A 25,227-nucleotide genomic window follows, 5' to 3' on the forward strand; every position below is an offset into this window, starting at 1 on the left:
ACCAATGTTGTTTCCATTCACTTTTTCTTACTGAAAAGAAACACCACTCTACCTATACCACTTCACTGGTAAGTGTTGGACATCAATGACAAACCTTAGCACATATACCGATTCTCTAGATTGACCGGTTTTGTCAATGCCAACAATCCAACAATCAAGTACAATGATCAAGGCCCATGGACGTCCTACACCAAGAGAACTTATCCATAGTCATTAGATTTGTAAGAGAATTTCCATTAACCATAGCATCAACATTTTCAATCAAGATCTTAACATTCTCAACCATTTATCACACAAAGTACTACTAATCATCAACAATATTATTACAATCATGATATATAGGTTTTTTGGCCAAACATACGCCACTCTAGCTACCACATTCAATTCTCACTATCCTACAAGTAAATCCAATACATTTACCAAGTCCATGTAACCCTATTATCTCTTTAGAGGGATGTTTAGCAACCATATACTTTGTTTCAATGGTGAAAAACACAATTATAGAATATCTTTTAATCATCCAACTCATTTCTCCTCTTAAAAAAGTAAACACAACTATTAGTGGACCTCTAACTATCCAAGTCATCTACTCAATCTGTATCAACAAAGTCCTCCATGTCTAATGAATTGACAAAATCATTAATACCATGATAAATCAAACAATAATGATCTAGAATTACCTTATAAATCTATAAACACCATTTAACAAATGTCTAATGCTCTTTACTAGGGTTAGACATAAACCTACTGAAACTTCCACTACTTGGACTATATCTAGTCTAGTGCAAACCATTTCATATATAAAACTACCAATGGAACTAGAATAAGGAACCTTAGAAATGTCTTTGAAATCAACATGAGAATTAAGAAAGGTCTATAAAGTCAACCTACTAAAAACCAAAAAATAATATTTACTAGCTTATATAGTGCTAAATATTAAACCTCTTCAAAATGGTATCAACATAATTACTTTGACTTGACCAAATATTTGTGTACTCAATATTTGTTAATCTCCATCCCAAGAATATATTTAGTATCTCCCAAGTCTTTCATATCAAACATGCTATAAATCTGGAACTTGAGTTTCCTAATCATTTCCTTGTTGTTACCCATAAATAACATGCCAACAACATACAAGACAATAATTAGTATCTAATCATCTACAAACTTAATATAAACATCCTAGGTGAATGTTTCAAATCATATAAATTCCATTTAACTTGTAAAGCAAGTGTTATTTTCCTTTCACAACACAATTGTCATATTGTTGCATATAAATATCATCCTAAAGATCACCATAAAAGAAAATAGTTTTAACATCCATTTGCTTTGTTTCAAAATCAAAATCAAGAACAATATAATAGAAATCTAATAGAATACAACCTAGCAATAAGAGAGAATCCATTTAAATCAACTCACTCTCTCTAGGAAGAGCCCTTGGCCACCATTGTGGCCTTGTAACACTCTAACCGATTGTTTGCACCAAGTTTCTTCCTAAATACCCACTTGCAACCAATGAGATTTCTTCCTTTGAAAAAACTAACAAGATCTTAGGTGTCAGAACTTTCCCAGGCCATCATCTCCTTTTGTATTGACTATATTCAAGACTCACTTTTCTCTTGAAAGAGAGCCTCTTTGAATGATCTAGGTTCATTATCATTACTTAACAAAGCAAATACACAACAAAAATTTGGTAGGCTATACTTTTCAAATGGATTTCATTGTACTATGGACCTCTTTAAGGTAGGAGAAATGAGCTCTAAATGTGTTCTTCCTCTTTTGTGTTTTCATACTAATTATTCTTTGAACTCTTTGAACCCTCTTCTTCTTCTTCTCCATCCTTAGACACATGTGATTATTATTCCACATGTGCATCTTCCCGCTTCTCTATATTTTTCTTAAAGTGCACCATTTTTTTCTCATCTTTCTTCTTTAGTTGTTCTTCAATTGAGTAAGCTTTAAACTCTCTAAGAATCACATCTCTTCAAAATATCATTTTACAAGTGAGATGATTTTGAAACATATCCTTATACATTCTCATTGTAACCAAGAAAGATGCATTTTTGATCTTAAGTATCTAGTTTAGATCATGTCTCTCGAGGCACATGAACAAAAGCCTCACAACCAAAAACCCTTAAGTGTGAAATATAGGATTTTTTCTTATCCACTTCATAAGGAGTTTTAGCAAAAATAGTTTTACAAGGAGATATTTTAATCAAATCACAAGTAGTATTTACATATTTTGTCCAAAAGTATCTATCAAGCTTACCACCACTCAACATGATCCTAGCTATTTCCATCAAGGTTTGGTTCTATATTTTTGATAATCTATTTTATTGGGGGGTATAAGGCTATTCTTTTGTCAAACAATACTTGCATTCTTATTGATGTCATTGAATCTCCTAGATCAATATTCACCCCCATCATCAAACATAAACACCCTTGTCTTATAATTTAAATGTTTCTCAACTAAAGCTTTAAATTCCTTAAACTTAGTGAAGACCTTATATTTTCCTCAAATAAAATAAATTTGGGTGTATCTTTTTTTTAAAGGGGTAAATGCTTTTAACCCGGAGCTATGAACCGGTGGGATTTGAACATTGATGGCAAGAACAACAACACAACAACTTAATCATCACAACATGCCACTATTGGTAAATTTGGGTGTATCTTGAAACATCATCAATGAAAGTAATATTATATTGAGATTTACCAAAAGTGTCAACATATATTGGTCCTAACACATCCAAACGAATGATCTATAATAAAATCTTAGCCTTACCCCATTAGGAAGTGATGATCCATTCTATTTACCAAATACACAATGCTCATAGAAATTATTTTTTCCAACAAAATAATTAGAAATACTGCCAATCAATTTTTTATTCAAAATAGTCTTAGGATATTTTTTACTTATGTGACCCAATCTATGGTGCCACAACATACATGCATTTTTAGTGCCAGTTACATTGGTAGAGTTACAAGATGTAGAGGCAATAAGACTAAATAAATTCCATATCCAAGATACTTTAGAAATAACCAAACTCCCTCTTACCAACCTATAAGAAAACTTATCAAATGTTACATGTATTCCAAAATGATTGAAATTGGATACTAAATGTAAATTTCTTGCAAGTCTTGAAATATGTAGAACATTATCAAGGGTTTTAATCATCCCATCACTAAAATACAACTTTATCTTTCCCTTGCCAAAAATATTCTTTGTACCATTATCACCAAGTCAAATATCTCCTCCATCATATGATCACGTGTATTTAGAAAACCACTCCTTGTAAGGATTCATATTGTAGTAGCAACCTAAATCTATAAGACAAGCATCATTACTAATAGTGTTAGCTAAAATAAACAAAACATTAGAATAATCATTAGAGGACTTTTGTATCCAGAGGAATCAACATCATTTTTCTTGCTACTACACTCCTTCATATGTCCTCTTTTTCACAACTCCAAAAATTTACTATGCTCTTTTTGGGGGTTTTAGAATGTCCTTTAAAGTTATCCCTCTTTTTCTCCTCTTTAGGTTCTTTCTCTTTTGACCTACCTAGCACATGCGAGACATCTTGGGAGAACATTCGTAGACTTTATCCTCATTTAATCTAAAAGAAATATGACAAATATGCTATCCATATTTGGCTTTGAATTACCACTACTTATGGGAGCAATTAGATTTTCCCAAGATTTAGGTAAAGAACTATAATGTTAGTAAATGGGGTTCACTAGTTTAAACATTGAAAGCTAGGAATCAAACCCTCTTCACACAACACATTAAGATGAAGGAAATTCAATAGGCTCAACCCAAACTTGTTGGAAAGGTGCTAAGCTACATAAATTTGATTCACTTCTCCTTATTTGAGTTGAAGGTTGTCATTGAATATGAAATGATTTAAATGCAAGAACTAGGGCTAATGATGTGAAATTGATAATGATCAACATGAACAGACAATTTTAGAACAAATATGTAGACATCAAGTGCAAATTTAGAATTGGGAAGCAGGGAGGAACTTGTTTCTAAACTCTTAGCTAAAAAATGTGGGACAACAAGGCCAAGAAACCTTGTCTAGAAGTTATCAGATGCGGAAATCAAAAATAAATTCAGGATTAGGTTGTAGTTTCGAGTATCTCCCTGAAATTTTATCAAAAAGTGTTAGGCAATGGGGCTAGTTGACCTTGTCCTGGCTTTTTTGCTTCTTCAAAATTTGGTTATGTCTGTCTCAATTTGCACTTTTTGGATTTGTATATGTTCTCTCTAGAATATGTCACCTACATACACAACAAAGGAAAAATGTTGTTGGGTTGATAGGGGTTTGCCTAAGTTAAACCCCAGGTTTAGAATTAATAATATGATGAATGAAATAGAAAATAGAAAGCGCGCCTTTATGAGGAAAAGGCTAAATCTAGAATTGAAATGTTATAACTTAACGAATCTCCTTTTTCTTGAATTAATAATGAAAAGGTCGATGTTTTCATGTAGGAATTCATGGATGCCTTCATAAGAATTTGTTCATGGATGCCATCTTGAATGCTTGGTATTTGAATACTTGACCTCTTTCAATTCTCTAATGATTCTTAATTGCTTGCATACTTGAATTTGAATTGTGGGGTGAATTTCCTTGATGAGCGATGTTTCAAACGAGGAGATAAGGCTTGGTTTTATACCCATCCTCACGAAACTTATTAAAAATTACGAAGAAGGTTGACATTGGAAATCAATTCTTGCTCAAATTTTCTCGACTGTTAGAGGGTTAAAAAATGGGCCCTTTTGGTGCAGATGAAGGACACTGGGTTCCCTAGTCTAGGAGGACAAGGGCTCTAGGTGCCCTAACCTGGGAGCACAAGAGCGCTGGATGCCTTGGTCTAGGAGGACAAGGGTGCTAGATGCCCTTGTCTAGTCCATTTGGGTTGAACAAATTTCTCGGTGACCAAGAAAAGAACGAGGATCACAAATTTGGCATTGGTATGAGTAGAATCAAGAAAAAATAGGGCATACAGGAAAAAAACACCAAATCGAGGCCCAAATGAGTATGAAATTGTATAAGGTACAATTTATGACACTACAAGAACAAAGATACAAGATGCACTTATCTTCATCTTCTATATTAATATTTGCTAATGGAGGATGGCTTATAATCAACTTAAAGCACATTTAAATTATCTACAATAGAATCACCATCCTTTATCTTTAAAAAATACAAATGCATTTTGAGATATAACTTGTTATAAAAGCATTTAGTTGGATAAATTTTACCTATCCTCTTCCACAAATTCTATGCAACGTCTTTCATGGAAATGTTCAAGTGGAGGTAATCCACAATAAACAACCAAATGGTTCCCGATGCGCGTTTATCTAATTTCTTCCAATATTTATCTAACATTGCACATGGATATGTTTATTGTGAAACTAGAAACCTTTTATCTCTCTCTTCATGGAGATCCTCCATATTTAATTTTCACATCTTGTAGCCAGTGCCATTACATTTCTCAATATCCTTACTAGAGGTAGTGGCCATGGTATACAATTTTCTTCACAAATCTACAAAAAACAAAAATCCAAAAGCTTTCACTACATCCAAAAAACCTTCAACACATAAGAGAAAGGCATCACTCTCTCAACAAAATTGTTATCTCGGATACCAAATGTGATTACAAGTTAATACCAAGTTGTAATATTAACTTTAAAATGTGTTTGCAAATATAAAAAAAAGATTAAACAAATGAGATTATATGTGTTGCACATTCGACAATAATTGAAAAAATTAACAATACAAATGTAACACAATATTTACATGGAGGAACCCCTTCACAAAAATAAATCCACATGAGAAAGAGACCAAGTATATTATTAACCTTCAACAAATAGATACACAATAATATAAATAACTACTATTCCTTGACCAATATGGAAATACCCTACTATCTACAACTCATGTCATCATAAAATTACTCTCTCATGGCTCGAATATATAGAAAATTATGAAAGGAAACACCACAATGGTAACTTGAAGAGGAAAAAACCACTTGCAAGAACCCATGCCTAAGATAATGAACAACCAATAGACATAGAAATAAAGTAATAAATTTCACATGGATCCCACATGGACATGTATGACTAGGAGAATAGGGGTACTCAATAGGGAAAGATTGGGCTAGGTATTATATAGATATACGTAGAAATTTTACCTCCAAATGAGGTTGGCTACAACTTAATCTAAGAGGGATATTATATAGATTGAGCGATACTAGGTGGTAATCCATAGGAGGATCAAGCCATGGGAGAGAGAGTCTTATAAGTAGAGGGGGATAACTTGATAGTGTTAGACACAATGAACCACTGAGAGGGGGATGGGGTGAATCAGTTGTTCTCAAACTTTTCCCTTTAGCTATCCTATGTGAGCATACTAGTTAATAGATCTAACTCAATGCAGACTTACCGGTTAGTGGGGAAACCAACACCAATGCAATCACACAATGGGACATCACATAACACTAGGATGTACGAGGAAAACCCAAGATGGGAAAAACCTTAGTGGGCAATGCTGCTGGAGTCTACTGCTCCAATCCAGCCTCACAATAAAAAACTGTTACAATGTTTAGGGCACCAACCCAAGGAGCTACAACCCCTGATTTAGGGCACCAACCCAAGGAGCACCAACCCCTGATTTAGGGTACCAACCCAAGGAGCACCAACCCTTGACTTGTTTATGGGCTACAACCCAAAGGAGCTACAACCCCTACACCGAGCTACAACTCAGTGATCACAATGAAAAATTCAAATACAAAAGTAGTTGTCTTGTTACAAGTGAATCTTGCAACAATTTCATAACCTTACTCTGTCGGTGAGATACCTTCTTTGATAAACCGACTCACTCTTGTGCTGCTCTCATTTGCTGCTTTGCTTGCCGGTAAATACTACCGGTTCACCTTTTTTTTTCTATTCTTCTCTTATTGAATCTCCTCCTCACTGCTCAACCCTTCACCGGTACTACACTCTGCCGGTTCTATGTCTGCCTACTATGCAACTTCCTTCACCTCTGCTCTGTCGATATGGACACTACTAGTTTTTCTCTTCTACCGATTGAATACTTCAACCAAGTTCTCCTTCACTCTCACTCTCTTCTCAGGTACTCGCTGAGCACTTGGCTGATTTTCTCTTACATACATAAGTAATACACTTCGCAGCAACAACACATTGTTCTTCTATTCAACAATTTAAATATGTCTTTGGCCTTCATATTTATAGCCAGGTTTTCCTGCCAAAGGCCTTTCAAATTCTAGGTGGTTAGGGTTTCCTATTCATCCTTGAGGCAAACCAAATCCAATTAGATCTTACTCGATCTGATCTTCCTAACGGCCAAATGTACATCTCCGCCATTAATGTGCCTTCTTGATCACGCCTTCTATCTTTGGCAATCTACTTTTTATCATGTCGACTGATCTCTTGGTCAACCACCAAGATTGGTCTTTGATGTTTCCTTCATTGCCTCAATCTCCTCAATCACCCTTAGTTGGATCTCGGTTGTCCTCCAGACCTCGAGCCGCAAACCTCTGCAACAACTCTGCAACACGTCCCATGATTTGTGGGATCATCCATTAATGTCGACCAACTCTGCAACTAACCTGTCGGTGTACATTCCTTCTACCGCTGCATGCAACTTCGCCACCTTGAATCCATGTGGCATCCATGTCGACCATCTACCAACGTGACCCTTCATGTTGGTCCAGATAGGATCACCGACCTAAAACACTGCCAGTTCCTCTTTCCCGCCGGTATGTCATATTATGTCGGTTCACTCATCATGTCTACACTTGCTGAGCTACCGGTGGAACACCTAAATCGGTCGCCAGAAATGTCTATCCATAACATGCATATTCCACAAAGTGGGAAGTCTCATGTATTTGCACCTTGTCCATAATACTGGTGGACATCCATACCAGTAAAACCTCTTGATGACACCATGTCATCAACCTTCACCAGACTCCATCTTCAATCCATCCATTTACCTCTGTCTGGATCTACTCAACCTCATGCTCTCCCTGATTAGCTCAGACCATATCCCAATCGGTTTGTCAAAGTGACAAACTCATCATACTTTAGCTACACCACTTTGCCTTCTTCATCATCAGACTGAATATCAACTCATCCAGTTTGTCAAGATGACAAAATCATCAGTCCTTCACCTATTTAGGTAACTCAACATGCCATCTCTATCTGTTCAGTGCATAACCCTATTCTCATGCACTTGAGGCATTCCTTTTGTTTCACCGGTGGATTCGGTGAGAACCTTTAAGCACTTGCCTTTACCTCTTCTTTCTTATCTCACCAAACTATGATGCACACAATGCATAATAGGAGATAAAATTTACTTATCAGTGGAGTGACACCTTGACCTCTGCATCCTGCAATGTACTCATGTGGCTTCCCTGTTTGTGCAACAAACCATCAAACAACACATGTGATCCGGTGTGGGCACACTCACTGTCAGTCATCTCTGCCCATGGTGACTGCATCTTCATCCAGTGGGAGTCCTGTTGTTCTGCAACCTCATAGCATACCGACGACCTGTTCATTCTTCTCTTCTGGTGTTGATGTGATTCAAGTAACATTCTGCCTTTTCATCACAAAAAACATCCAAGCACCTTGCCCTTTCTGCTTGCCCATCTTTGGTAACCGCAAACTGTCAACACAACACTTATCAATTGACATCCTTTCCTTGCCAGTGATACACTATGCCGGTACCGGTAACCTTACCATTCCATCCACACAAGTCAGGCACTAGCTTGTGTACCGGTGTCACCAGTGATCACTCTTCCTTACCTTACCGATGTTCAACAACACAAGGTGATATCAAAGATATCATATCCTTTACTCCTCCTTGACAGTGTTGCACATACATCACTCATACCGGTAGACATCCCATACCGGTTGGCATCAATGACAACATCACTCATACCGGTAGACATCCCATACCGGTTGACATCAATGACAACCTGATACCAACAGATAGTAGAGCATGGTGGTATATAAATATATATATCATGGGTATAGGAATATGAAAAAAGGCTAAAGAGAGAGAGAGACTAGACATAATCACTACTAGTCATATGGCTAAAAATGGAGATAGTATGAGAACTATGGAAGGAATAGTATTAACTGTCCCTATATGACTACATATTATATATGGCTTAGAGGGAACCATCCTATGGCAAGAAGAAAATTTCTATGGTTGGTGGATTAGATAGGTTTGGGTAATCAATTTTAGCATCCATGCAACCACTACCTCTATCAATTAGAGGGTTGGATGTAAGGTCTTACAAGGATAACAATAGCAATACGTAGTAGGTTGTGTGGTCCATTTTTTGTGTACCATGATGTATTTACATTATTTTAACATGCACATATGTATTTGTACACTCTATAGAGCTCAATGTATTGTATATTTTAATGATGTATATGTGAGGTAGCCATGCCATGATTTTTGAATTTATGGGATGAATATGATTTATTGGATGGAAGCGTAAAAGTTCATGTTTTTATGTTCATATATGGATGCCCATGTTTATATTTTGTGTATGAAACACATGTTGACTATGATTTATATGATAGTTAGGTATTGAGATTTATATGATGTATACGAATGCAATGTCATTTTAAAACATGTTATTACTATTCAACACACCTTAGGACTGAGAAGGAGGGGGGAAGGTGAATTAGTCTAGGCCTAATAATTAAACTTTATTACTTAATCCACAATCTCTTTAATCTTATTCTTATCAACAACAATAAAATATATAACAATGAAACACCATGCACAAGAGAACACCAAATTTATGCAGAAAACACAAATGGGGAAAAACCATTGTGAGAGTCAACTCAAAATATATGAAATGATTATAATATAGATTTAGGAACACTGCCAAGGAAGAACATTGTTCACCTGAAGGACTTGTAGGCTAGAGAAGATTTACCTAGGGAAAGATACAATGCTTGCAATTTGAAGATCACTTCTCTAGAGAAAGGTACAATGAATATATGAATCTGCAACAAGTAAGCCTTTTACAATACTATCTTCAAAAATCTCCAAACATGAAGCTATCCTTGAATCTTTTGTTGGCATTGTGTTGTCATTGATGTCAACCGGTATGGGATGACTACCGGTAGAAGAGATGGTTGTGCAACACTGCTATAAAGGAGTACATGATGTGATATCTTGGATATCACCTTGTGTTGCAGAACACCGGTAAGGTAAGGAAAGCATGTCAACTGGCAAGTGATGTGTTGAAAAATGGGCAAGGTGTTTGAGTGGTTGTTTGTGATGAAAAGGCAGAATGTTACCTGAATCACATCAACACTGGAAGAGAAGAATGAACATGTATGCTATGAGGTTGCAGAACAAAAGGATTCCCACCGGATGAAGATGCAACCACCATGGGAAGAGATGGCTGATAGTGAATGTGCCCACACCAGATCAATTATGATTGTTTGAAGAGATGTTGCACAAACAAGGAAGTCACATGAAGTGCATTGCAGTATGCAAAAGACAAGGTGTCACTCCACCGGTATGTGGAGCCTATCTCCTGTTATGCATTGTGTGCATAACAGTTTGGTGAGATAAGGAAGATGAGGTAAAGGCAAGTGCTCAAAGTCTCTCACCAGATCCACTGGTGAAACAAAAGGAATGCCTCAAGTGCATGAGAATAGGGTTGTGCATTGGATCGACTAAGAAGGCATGTTGAGTTTCCTGGACAGGTGAAGGACTGATGAGTTTGTCATCTTGACAAACCAGATGAGTTGATACTCAATCTGATGATGAAGAAGGCAAAGTGGTACAGAAGAAGAGTGAAGGGTTTGTCACTTTGACAAACTAGCTGAGATATGGTCTGAGCTGATTAGGGAGAAGGCATAGCTGAGTGGATGCAGATAAAGGAAGGATGGCCTGACTAAAGGAGTCTAGTGAAAGTTGACAACTTGTGTCATCAAGAGTGCTTACCGGTATATATGTTTACCGGTAATATGGACAAAGTGCAGGTGAAGAAGCCTGTCCAGTTGATGGGAATGTGCATGCGTATGATAGACATGTCTGGAGACCGGTTTGGATGCTCCACCAACAATAAAACAAAGTGCAAACATGAGAAGTTAACCGGTAGAATGTGAGATAACGATAGGGTTAGTATACCGGTAGGAAAGAGGAACCGATAGAGTGTTCGGTCGATGATCCTATTTGGACCGACTTGAAGGGACAAAGTAGTAGTTGGTTGATGTGGATGCCACATGGAGTCAAGGTGGCAAGCTCACAGAGGTAGGTGAAGTGCCATGTGGATTTAGGCATCTCGATAGGTGTGCATTGAATATGGATCCCATGATTTGTGGACCAAATCAGAAGCATGTGGCTCGAGGAAGAATGAACAACAAAGAAGAATTAGGGAGTTGTTGGTGCCTGGATCGAAGCAAGAAGATCAGATTGTAAGATGACCTTGAGAAGGAAATGATAGAGGCATTAATGGTGGTTTGACAAATGTAGGTTGAGGTAAAAGATCATGTTTCCTATATTTGGAAAAATGTGTATTGGAAGGTGCGAAAATGGTGGTGATGAATAGTTGGCTGCCCAAGAGATTGGATCGAGCATGATAGGATTGGATTTGGTTTTCCTCGAGGATGGTGAGGAAACCTTAACCGCCTAGTTTTTGAATTAGGCTTTGGTGAGAAAATCTGGCTATAAATATGAAGGGCAAAGACATTGTAAACTGTTGTTGTACAGAAGATCATTGTGCTACTGTGAAGTAAGTTACTTCTGCAAGTGAAAGCAAATCAGCCAAGAAAGTATCTGAGATAAGAGGGAGAGTGGAGAGCATAATCGACAGTGTTTATACTGGCAAGCTAGAGGGAAGAGAGTAGCAGAGAAGGCATACATAGTACCGGTAAATCATTATACGGGTGAAGAGTAGAGAGTAAGGTGGAGATCCAATGGAGAAAGAGAAGTGGAAGAGGAGTACCGGTAGAGTTCACCGCCAAAGAAACAACAGGTGAAGAGCAACAAGAGAAGTGAGTCGGTGTTGCAGAGAAGGTATCTCACCGACAAAGTATGGTATATGAAATGGTTGCAAGATTCACTTGTAACAAGACAACTACTTTTGTATTTTATGTTTTCATTGTGACCACTGAGTTGTAGCTCGGTGCAGGGGTTGTAGCTCCTTTGGGTTGTAGCCCATAAACAAGGTAGGGGTTGTAGCTCCTTGGGTTGGTGCCCTAAACATTGTAACAAAGGTTTGATTGTGAGGCTGGATTGGAGCAGTAGACTCCAGCAGCATTGCTCACCGAGGTTTTTACCATCTTGGGTTTCCCTTTGTGTGATTGCATTTGTGTTGGTCTCCCCACTATCTAGTAAGTCTGCATTGAGTTAGATCTATCAACCGACATGCTCACATAGGATTGTTAAAGTGAAAGGTTTGAGAACCACTGATTCACCCCCTCCCCCTCTCAATGGTGCATTGTGTCTAACATATTTGTTTCAAGCTACCAACTCCACAATAATAATCACACATTAACTTTGTCACAAATCACTTCTACAAATGATATAATCATGTAGGTGAAACACATACACCCACACACTCATCTACACTCACACTTCAAGAAACATCAATTTGATCTTCTACATATATCATCTTCTTCATTACAAACATCAATTAGGTTGGTCGGTATAGAGGACAAACATAGGTACTATCAAGTCATCCACCAAAAAATAATTGTGGTGAAAATGGTCCAATATAGGAGATATAGATGACCTAAAAATTCATATTAGTTCTTCCTAAGTAGGTAGGAACAATTCACACATTATCATTCATCCTTTAGAGGCCGACAATAATGTAACATGTAGATACACCAAGCAATAGGCTAGAAGTTGGTTTGGAAAACATGTCTTCTAGATAAGCAAGCCCAATGTATATCCCCACACACCAAGGTAGGACCCAAAATAAATGCAACACAAACTTCTAAGAAAGCAAAGACATCCAAGGATTCACTACAAGCCAAATAACACCACTTCTTAGCCGAACTAGAACAATTACCTTGGAACATAGATTCCAATCATCTCGAACCATCAATTGGACCATCTAATGTCATGTAGAGAACACCATGATGTTCCATGAAAATCTAACAACATTCTGAAATCCTTCCTTTACTTTTCCATATTAACATCATATCGACACAAAATAATTGATACTAAACACTTCATTTTAGAGAGCTAGTCAAACACAAAACATAATACTATTACTTATGGACAACACCATCATTTTATAATTGAACTAAGATACAACACATATGTTCTAAACATGTTTGCCAAACTACACCACCATAAAAATCTATGAGGAGAAACAAAAATGATTTCATGGACCACTTTTGATAGAGAACTAGATTGTCAACCAACAACAATGACAAACCACATAAGCTACAACACCAAGGACCTAAAAGGTTAGGAATGCAATGTCCATAGAGAAAAAAACATTATATCTAAGTACCCAAGACCATATCTGTAAATGCTTACGAATGCAAAGCATTATTTCAAACACACATTAACACATACTTTTGCATCAATTTGCATTAACAAACTTCTAGGGGCCAAACTATCCTAGAAACAACACCTTCTCTCGTAGTACACCATCTTTATTATATTATCATACATATAATCCTCATCTTAATATCTCAACCCATCTGAACATCAAGATACCATAACTACCATTAGTCTTATCAACAATATCGATACAATAAACTTAGTGTAGACATCAGACACCAAGGAGGTGGACATCCATAGACCATCTGCAACCAATATCCATCTATACTTCAGATCAGCCTCAATCATACAAATCAATGACAATAAGTGAAAAATAGTAACCAATTCAATCTCATCATTACATCTTCAATAAGCTAGTCAACCATACATACACTCACTCATGTGAGTCACAACTATTCACAACAAACACTTCCTCGACCACTACAATAATCATTTCTTTCCAATACACTAATCAAGAATCAGTAATCTCTATACCACTGCATATCTGATAGAACAAATGTTAGCATCATATAAGAGCAAACAACTTTCTCCATAAGGCAACATTTAAATAGCAGTACTATCAAATATTTCACCATGGTATGTTAGATATCAACATTAAGACGATGGAAATCAAACACCAAGAATCAACTCAACACATTCTTGACAATTTCCAAGAATCCTTTGCAGAAGAACATATCAAACATACTCTTCACTATCCATAGTCTTCTTCCAATACTTTCTTATTTAGTTGCACCAAGTGAAAACACTTAGAGCATCAACAAAAAGCAAATAGATAACTACCATAGAGAACCATCAACCAATCTCAATGTAAACATCATACGACTTCACCATCATTGCAACAAGCAGGCTAGCAACTAGGTAACCACAATTACCATATCCCCAATGCCACCTTAATATATATCACCATTATCATCAATTAGGGACCTCACATAGGACAATCACCATATCATTAATGACGCCTTAACATCTGTCACCACTTTCAACAATCAGGGACAACACATAAAACAATCACCATATCATTAATGACACCTCAACATCTGTCACTAGCAAGGGACCACACATAGAAAAACATATATTGTCAGACATCAAGTTGACATAAATGACAACACATTTCCAACAATTTTGAGATGTTTATGGCATTTAATGTGATGATGCATGTGATTTTATTAATGATGTATATAATGATGATATAATGTATATGATGAATATATGAATTTATTAATAATGATGATAAAAATGATAGACACATGTGATGATAGTGTAGATGATGTTAATTTTTGGTCATGACATAACTAAGAAGAAAATGATGATGGTAAAACAAATGAATTAAAAAAATAATGATTTAATTAAATAATCTAACTAATCATTTGCATAGTTTAGATCATGATAAAAAGGTAAAATGGGCATGGATAATGGAAAATAGATAATGATTTAAATAAGTGAGTGATTGGGTGTTTGAATGGAGGTATCATACTAAGATGCGGTGAGTACCTAATTTAATATATTAATGGATATTATACACCAATATATAAAAACCAAGATGATGATGTATACATAAAAGACTAAATTGAAAGCATACAAAAAATACAACAAAGAAATTGATGAACTTGGTGGGTCTTGTGATGGGATGACCAACATAAATGATGCACATAAATATGTAGAGGATGGGATTTGCTACCCTCGAGGTGATGAAACTCAAAGATAAAACCTACCTTCACTCTACCTCATTTAAATTGGTGCTAAAGGTGAGCCAAGGGCTGCAAAGTACAAAACTAGATGAATAACCAACAAACAAAACTCCCAAACGACCTTGTTAAGTCTCTATCTTCGAGATGAGCACACAAAACTGGGACACCAATGCGGTGCACTACTGTCCTATATGGATAGAGTACAAAGACCATATGAAAGTGACAAGTATGATTACACTACTAAACAAATGATACGATCATAAACTAAACAAGAGATACAAAATGCGAAATACTAAAATAAGATGAGAAAAGACAAGGGAAGCTTACAACCGATCCACTATTGAATCCTCTTGCAAGAAAAATGTCTTCCCTTGATCACAAACCTACACACAAATAAGAAAAGAAAAATGTTGGGGTTTGTGTTTAGAGGCCTGCCTCGGCCAGACCCCCATTTTAGTGTTTCAACCTCCACGAACAACCTAGATAGTAGAAACAATAGAAAATGAAATGATAATGATAAAATATAGATAATTAAGATAATAGATGTACTAGATAAAAGATAATGGATAAGTAAACTAAGAAAAGAGAGTGAAATCCCTTCCAACACTTGTGAAAACAACACCACGTGTTCTCCAAGAAGATGTAATAGTGGTGGTCTTCAAATGCTATGAAAACCTGTGTGAGATAAGGAAAAATGGATCTCAAGAGCTCAAGAAACTTTAAAATGATCAAGAATCCCGAATAAAGCCTCAAAATGTATGAGATGTAGCCTCCAAAGAGAATCCTGACATCGATGGTCATGGACAAAGGTGTTACAAACTCTTTCGGTTGTAAGCTTAACACTCAAATGACTACCTACAGATCAACAAATTCGTGGGACGCTAGCATAGTGCTTGGACATCTCCATGGTGTGCTAGAGTCAATCGGTCAATTGATCAACATGGCCCAAAAAAAGCCAAATGTTAAGCTATCAAGGCAATCCATGTGGACAAGAGGACAAACAAGTGATGAATATTCCCAATCGGCTTGAAGTGAAGATGCTCATGTGACATGGAATTGCATGAGGTGCAATTTATGACGTTACATTTTGCCCCCACTTTAGCAAGCATATCTTTATATCTTTATCGAGAAATGTGAAGCTAAAGTAGAGAGATGTTATTGATATTCACGAAGGGGGAAGAAAAATTCGCCGATCAAGTGAAGTTGCCCCCAATGAGATGAACTTGAGATTGAGTTAGATTTTGCTAATCTATTTCATGACGAACACGTTAGCTATAGTCCAAGGTGTAAGGTGAAAAAGCGATTAGACATCAAATAGATAAGATAGTGTAGTAGAAACAAACCCCACTCAATGGAGTAAAACCCTTATTATGAAAGATAAAGGAATAACAACTACCATGATAAAAGAGATGGTGCCGATATGGGTAGAAAAGTATGTTATGCCAAGATTTCACTCACATGGATAGCAAAATGCTAGATAGTCATGCGATTGGGCAATAGTAGATTGATTTGATACGCAATGGATTGGCCCACACAAATGGTGACAAGATAAATAGATTAAGTGTTTGGCCCCCACCAAGGAAAACAAGATAAAGAGATCGAGTGGTTTGGCCCTCACCAAGGCAAACAATAATGCTAAGATGAACAAATACAAATGCCAAATGTAGATTATGCAGATATGATAACCCCCCCTTAGAATGGTATGCATTAAAGGCATATCATTCTAAGGAGAAGAAATGTTGTGGGATGTCAACATAGGGAGATGTTTCCATGGAATGTCATCTTCAGCGGATGACAGATAAGACCCAAAACATCAACAAAAATGCAAGAGCACAAGGGGATCCGATTGTTTGACATCATAACCCATAGTAGGGAGATAAAATAAGTAGTATAGCCATAGATGGGTGTTTCATCATAATGCCAAAGTTCACGTATTTGAAGAAGAGGGCATGAAGACAAAGATAAAATAAAAATTTGGGTCAACATGGAAGAAGGCCTGAATTCCCCTAATGCTTTGAATCATCCTCAAATCATTAAAAAACAAGATACAATAGATAGAAGAAATAGATAACATATAGAAGGTATATGAAAAAATCCCCTTGTATCCAAGAACCTATAGAGTCATTAGGGTCCTCCAAGAGAGCACAATAGATAAAGACAGTCAACCTCTCATTTCCAAGCACTTATGGTGTAGCTTGGGTTTTTCAGGATTGAATAAACATGTAAAGAAAACATGGGGGAACACAATCATGCACACACGCTATGCTACACGATAAAGAAGGGGCTGTCCTACAACCCCTCAATGATCAGGTCATCGTCCTCCCAATCTTGATAATATAGGGAAGGAGGGCGATAATGAAGCAAAACAATCACAAGGGAGGCCTTAGACACCTCACCAGTAGCGAGAGAAAGGGATGAGGCAACGTCAACATCGACATCCACAAGTTTGGAAGAGGAAAGAGTCAATGATCACGTAAAGATCATAGACAGTGCCGAGATATCCTCTAGAGAGTCAAACATGAATGCCTCTATAAAGGAAGCAGGTGACCCAGTCTGAGGAGGTGATACAAGAGTTGGATTGCTAGCCTTTGCAAGAGGGGCAGTGACAAACTCAGGAGAAGACATGGCCTTCTCAACAACACAAACAAAAATAGGCACAAAAATATGCATTGAAGTAGACAAAGAAATAGGTGAGGAACATACCTAAGTTGATTTGCATCAATGAATATTTAGAATGGGGCCCTTCTCAAACTTGTGCTTAGGTTGCATAGGAGGCATAGGTCACCTGCCAATTGCAGCAAGTTGGAGGACCCCGAGAAAGCTTTGACGAAGAAGTGGCTATGAAATAGGAGGATCAAACAAAGCTGCACTAGACACCACCTATGTGTCCAACATATCCAAAGGCCAGGACAATGAGGTACATCTGACAACAAGGTGATAAGGGGCGGTTCCAGTGAAGGAGCAATGAAGACTTGCACTCATTTAGAGGGAGGTTCATCGATAGGCCCTGAAACAACCAGGAGCAACACCAAAGATGATGTAGAGACTAGAAAATTTGAAGAGACGGGATCAGATACTGTTGGCATTATGGATGAATTGATTATGTGTTGCATTGATGTTTTGTCATTGATGTCAACACTAACTATTATGGTTGGTTACTAGATAGGTTTCAGTTATCGGTAGAAGATCTAGTGTTACCGACATAAGAGACTATCTGTTGGACACTTCCATCATGTTTGGATCTATGGAATATGTTTGGTTACATATGGTACATGCTTCTGGAGAATGACTTGGTCAGATGGTATGGACTTGGTAATAGGATGCTAGCATACACTCTGGTAAGCCCTTACTGACATTGGTTTATGGCTTTACCGATAGAGCTTTCACTGAGGAATCTTGATAGGATGCATAAGTGATGTTGGTGCGGCTTCTAGATGGATTTCAGGATGCTGAAGAAGTTCTTTGATCATGCTTCAACTGCTTGAAGACATTGGTTTGGCATGGTGGACCCAAAATAGGTCCGGTACCTATCTAGGTTATGGATCGGTATCATGATAACATGTTCTCTACACGTTACCAGGATGTTTTGGGATGTTTTATGGTTTTTTTATTGTTGTTTTAGTCTTAAGACGAAATGACATATCATTGTAAAATGGATTAGTGTATTGATCTTATTGTAATATATTTTAGGTGGCTGACCTAATTGGTTTAGGCCTTAGGGTTTGTATAAATAAGAGGTAGAAACTCTTTGTAGTGTATCATGGTTATTGAAAAGGTCATGGTCAAGGAATGTAATGTGCGAATATTGTAATATCATTCAGGAAGAGGATTTGGTCGATCACAGGTGATCGAATTGGGATTAAGGAAGAGGTCAAAGGCCTCCGATATTGAGATTAACCAAGATTGTAATCAGGCATGGTAGATGCTATCTCTGGAAATTCACTCTATTGGATTGTTGTCCATTTATCTTGAGATGGTTGTATCCTCTCTGTAGTCAGTGAGACTCTTTTTGTAATGAGCAGTACGCTCTAGGCAGTGTGCCTTCTTGCATGTGCAGGCCCCTCATTGTAACACATACTTTCTGCAGAAGTATCATCTGACTGTGGGTAGGCTTCCCATAGTGGTTTTTCCCTTTCCGGATTTTCCACGTACAAATCATGGTGTTATATGGTATGGTTTCTTTGCATTGATTATCTGTTTAATTGTTAAGTTGCATTGTTTATCGGTATCTGTTTCTGCTTTACCGGTACTTAATCAGGTTAAAGGTTAATGAGTGGATTAAATGTTATAATCTGTTAACAACTGATTCACCCCCCCTCTCATTTGTTCACTGGTTATCCTAACAATTGGTATCAGAGATTTGGTCCTCTTTTGCAGAAGCTTAACTGCCTGAGGTAGATCCTATGGCACCTAACACTTCTAATCCACCAATAAATATTTTTAGAAGAGAAATCCCTAAGCTTGATGGAACAAACTATGGAATATAGAAGATCAGGATGGAGACTCATCTTAGATGTCTTGGCAAGAATATTTGGGAGATCACTGAGAAAGGATATACACCTTATGATCCGACATCTGACAATCCTGCTCCTCCAGGCTTGGATAAGAATATTGAAAATGATTACAGAGCTAGAGAAGCCCTCTTGTGTGCACTTACTGATCAACAGATTATGAGATTAACTGATAAATCATCGGCAAAGGTTATGTGGGAAAAATTGCAAACTCTGAATGAAGGTGACCCTACTGTGAAAATTGCTAAACTTGATGGTTACCGGGTAAGATATGAAAACTTGAAGATGGAAGATAATGAAAGAATTGTTGTGTTTATGGAAAGAGTAAATGGGATTGTTATGGGAATTCAATGTTGTGGAGGATCTTTGAGTGAAGATGAAATATTTTCCAAAGTCTTGAGATCCCTTCCACTGACTTACAAGATGAAGACTACTGCAATTAATGAGTTGAGAACAATGGCAAACTCTTTAGTTAATAGAGACATTCTGATTGGGAAATTATCTACTTTTGAGCTTGAAGAATTTGGATCTTCTGGAGCTGTAAAATCTGAACTTTCTTTTCATGCATCATCATCATCATCTACCAGAAAAAGTGATTGGAAAGTCCTATATGAAAAAGAATTGGAAGACAAGAGGAAAGAAGATGAAGAATTTGAGCAACTTGAAGCCTTATTTTCTAGAAGAGTACCTAAAGGTCTGACAAGAAGTAAGTACGAAGGAAAATCACCTTTTAAATATTTTGCATGTAATAAGATTGGTCATTTTGCATCTATATGTCCTGAAAGGAATGATAGATTTGAGGAAAGAGTTAAGAAATCATTTAAGCCTAACCATAATAGATATAGATTCAAGAAATATAAACAATTTTACATAGTGGATGAGGAAGGAGTAAGTGATGACTCTCGAGATGAACTGACATAAGACACTGCTAGTGGATCCAACAATGGAGAGGAATGTGTGTTCTATGCTTTAAAGGAAGATGAACCGGAACCGGCTATCAAAAATGAAGAAAAGGCCCTGGCAGCAAAAGTTGAAGATAAGGATGAATGGGTAATTGATAGTGGATGCTCACACCATATGACTGGAGTTAAAAGAAAATTTCTATCACTACAAGAATACAATGGCGGTCAAGTCAGATTTGGAGATGACAAAGCATGTATGATCAGAGCTAGATGTATTATTTGTTTGGATGGCAAGCATAACACTGATAATGTCTATTATGTAGAAGGTTTAAAGCATAATATTTTGAGTGTTGGTCAATTGGTTGACAAGGGTTTCCAAATTTAGTTTAAATATAAAAAATATAAAATCATTAACAAGATTGGTTTGGAGATTGCAACCGGTATTCGGACTGGAGGTAATATCTCTCACTTGAACACTGGTAATAAGACATGTTTGATTGCTCATATTGATTAGAGTTGGTTATGGCATAAGAGGTTGTGTCATGTTAATTTTGATTGTATTGTTAAGATCAGTTCAACTAAGACAGTTAGAGATATACCTAAGATTATGAAGCCTCATAATCCGGTATGTAAGGAATGTCAAATGGGAAAGCAAGTTAGAACTTCTTTTAAGAGCATACATGATAAATCTAATGATGTACTTGATTTGATTTGCACTGACTTATGTGGTCCAGCAAGGACTAGAAGCTTTCAAGGTGATAGGTATTTCATGTTGATTATTGATAACTATTCTAGGATGATGTGAGTGACTTTTCTTAAGGAGAAGTCTGAAGCTTTTGACAAATTCAAGATCTTTAGAGAAAAGGTTGAAACAAAAACTAGATTGAAAATCAAATGTCTAAGATCAGATCATGGTGGTTAGTTTACTTCTCATGAATTTAATAGTTATTGTGAGACAAATGGAATCAGGAAACAATTATCTGCACCTCGGACTCCTCAGCAGAATGGAGTAGTGGAAAGAAAGAACAAAACCATTTTGGATGCAATAAGATCTATGATGATGGAAGCCAAATTGCCTCATATCTACTGGAGAGAAGTAGTGAGTACAACAGTCTACACATTCAACAAAGTTCACATCAAAGGTGAAACCGATAAGACCCATTATGAATTATGGTTTGGACATACACCTACTATTAAGTATTTCATAATTTTTGGAAGTAAATGCTATATCAAAAGAAATGATTCAATTGGAAAGTTTGATCCTAGATGTGATGAAAGGATATTTCTTGGTTATTCAATTCAAAGCAAAGAATATAGATGTTATAACAAAAGATTGCAAAAAATTGTGGAGAGTGCTAATATGAAAGTGGATGAGTAGTACAAAATCAATCTATATCATATGACCATGAATTGACAATAGAAATGATCATAACTGAACCGACAATGCCTCAAATGGTACATGAATCTGAGACAGTTACATTAGCACAATCAAAAAATTCAACTGTGACTGATAGTCAGAGCAGTGAACTTGAAGTTCAGAAGACACCAAGGTATGTAAGATTAAATCATTCTGAAGATCAAATCATTGGAGATAGGAACAAGGGAGTTATGACAAGAAGAAAACTAACAAATGAAGATGTATGTTTTATTTCTCAAGTTGAACCAACATCTGTTATTGAAGCTTGTAAGGATGAACATTGGTTAAAAGCTATGGAAGATGAATTAGATCAAATAGAAAAGAATGGAACTTGGTCTTTAGTTCCCCGACCTAAAAATAAGAATGTTATTTGAACTAAATGGGTTTTTAGGAATAAATTGAATGAGGATGGTCAAGTTGTAAGAAACAAGGCTAGATTGGTTTGTAAAGGATATTCTCAAATGGAAGAAATTGATTATGGTGAGACATTTGCACCTGTAGCTAGAATTGAAGCTGTTAGACTATTTCTTGCGTATGCAACTTATATGAACTATAAGGTTTATCAAATGGATGTTAAATGTGCATTTTTGAACGGTGACATTGAGGAAGAAGTATACATTGAGCAACTTGATGGTTTTTCACTGACAGATGATAAATATATGGTTTGCAGATTGAAGAAAGCTTTATATGGATTGAAACAAGTTCCTAGAGCTTGGTATGCAAGGTTGGATACATATCTTTTGAAGCTTGGTTTTACTAAAGGCAGTGCTGATAGTAATTTATATTATAAGATCACTAATGATGATATTCTGATTATTGAAGTATTTGTTGATGATATCATTTTTGGAGGAGAAGATAAATTGTGCATGAAATTTGCTAACAATATGAAGAATGAACTTGAAATGTCCATGATTGGTGAGATGAGATTTTTCTTAGGTTTGCAGATTACTCAAACTGACAAAGGCATTTTTTATCTGTCAAACTAAGTATCTGAGGGAATTATTGAAGAAGTTTGGTATTGATAATTCCAAACCGGTAAGTACTCCTATGGTGACAAGTGAGAAATTATCTATCAAGGATACTTCTACACCGATAAATCCGACAAGGTATAAGTCTATGATTGGTGGTCTGTTATATCTAACTCAGACTAGACCGGATATTATGAATGGAGTAAGTATTGTTTCAAGATATCAAAGTAATCCTAAAGAAAATTATGAATGTGCAGTAAAGAGGATATTTCGGTATTTGCAAGGAACAACCAAATATGGTTTAAGGTATTCTAAAAATGATGATTTCACTTTATGTGCATATACTGACTCAGATTGAACATGAGATACTGATGACATGAAGATCACTTCTAGTGGAGCTTTCTTTCTTGGAAAGAAACTGGTTTCATGGATCAGCAAAAAATAATCATGCATTTCTTTATCTACTGTAGAAGCTGAGTATGTTGCAGCAACAACTAATTGCACTCAAGTCTTGTGGATGAAGCAAATGTTGAAGGATATCAGGGTAAATTGTAGTGAACCGATAGTTATCTACTATGATAACTGTAGCTATTGACATGTCTAAGAATCCGGTATTTCACTCTAAGCCTAAGCATATATTAATAAAGTATAACTTTCTAAAGGACAAGGTAGAAGCAAAGGAAGACAAATTGGTTTATATGAACACTAAAGAACAGATTGTAGACATATTCACTAAACCGATGACTAAGGAATCATTTGAGTATTTAAGAGATAGGTCAGGGATTTCTGCCCCTCTGACAGAGACTTGATTGATGCAGTGTGTCATCAGCCTGACATGCATTATCAAAGATTTTATTCATTCCGGTACTGATGAGTGGTGCTACTACTCAAGGGGAGTAGTCAACTTTGAGATACAGAGGCTTATATTCTTGCTTTGATATTTTTGTCAAATTTCTGGCATTGATGTCAAAGGGGGAGAGATGGTGATGTGAAAAATAAACTCAGAGATATCATTCACAGGGGGAGAGTTACTAATATTCAGGAGATTGTTGGTTGTCTTCCATAGGGGGAGACTTGTTTGGCATTTCTTAGTACTTAGATGTTTTTCACATCTAGTGTCGCCATCAATGCCAAAGGGGGAGATTGTTGGCATTATTGATCAATTGATTATGTGTTGCATTGATGTTTTGTCATTGATGTCAACACTAGTTGTTATGGTTGGTTACCGACAGACAAGTTTTGGTTACCGGTAGAAGATCTAGTGTTACCGGTAGAAGAGACTACTTGTTGGACACTTCCGACATGTTTGGATCTATTGAATATGTTTGGTTACATATGGTATGTGCTTCTAGAGCATGTCTTGGTCAGATGGTATGGACTTGGTAATAGGATGCTAGCATACACTCTGGTAAGCCCTTACCGACATAGGTTTATGGCTTTACCGATAAAGCTTTCACTGAGGAATCTTGACAGGATGCATAAGTGGTATTGGTGCAGCTTCTAGATGGATTTAAGGATGCTGAAGAAGTTCTTTGATCGTGCTTCAATTGCTTGAAGACATTGCTTTGGCGTGGTGGACCCAGAATAGGTCTGGTACCTATATAGGTTATGGACAGGTATCATGATAACGTGTTCTCTACATGTTACCGGGATGTTTCAGGATGTTTTATGGATTTGTTATTGTTGTTTTTCTCTTAAGCCGACATGGCATATCATTGTAAAATGGATTTATGTATTGATCTTATTGTAATATCTTTTAGGTGGCTGACCTAATTGGTTTAGGCCTTAGGGTTTGTATAAATAAGAGGTAGAAACTCTTTGTAGTGTATCATGGTTATTGAAAAGGTCATGGTCAAGGAATGTAATGTGCGAATATTGTAATATCATTTAGGCAGAGGAGTTGGTCGATCATAGGTGATTGAATTGGGATTAAGGAAGAGGCCAAAGGCCTTTGGTATTGAGCTTAACTGAGACTGTAATCAAGCATGGTAGATGCTATCTCTGGCAGTTCACTATATTGGATTGTTGTCCATTTATCTTGAGATGGTTGTAGCCTCTCTAGAGTCAGTGAGACTCTTTTTGTAATGAGCAGTACACTCTAGGCAGTGTGCCTTCCTGCATGTGCAAGCCTCTCATTTTAACACATACTTTCTATAGA

This window comes from Cryptomeria japonica, chromosome 10, assembly GCF_030272615.1.
Source record: "Cryptomeria japonica chromosome 10, Sugi_1.0, whole genome shotgun sequence".
NCBI classification, from domain to species: Eukaryota; Viridiplantae; Streptophyta; class Pinopsida; order Cupressales; family Cupressaceae; genus Cryptomeria; species Cryptomeria japonica.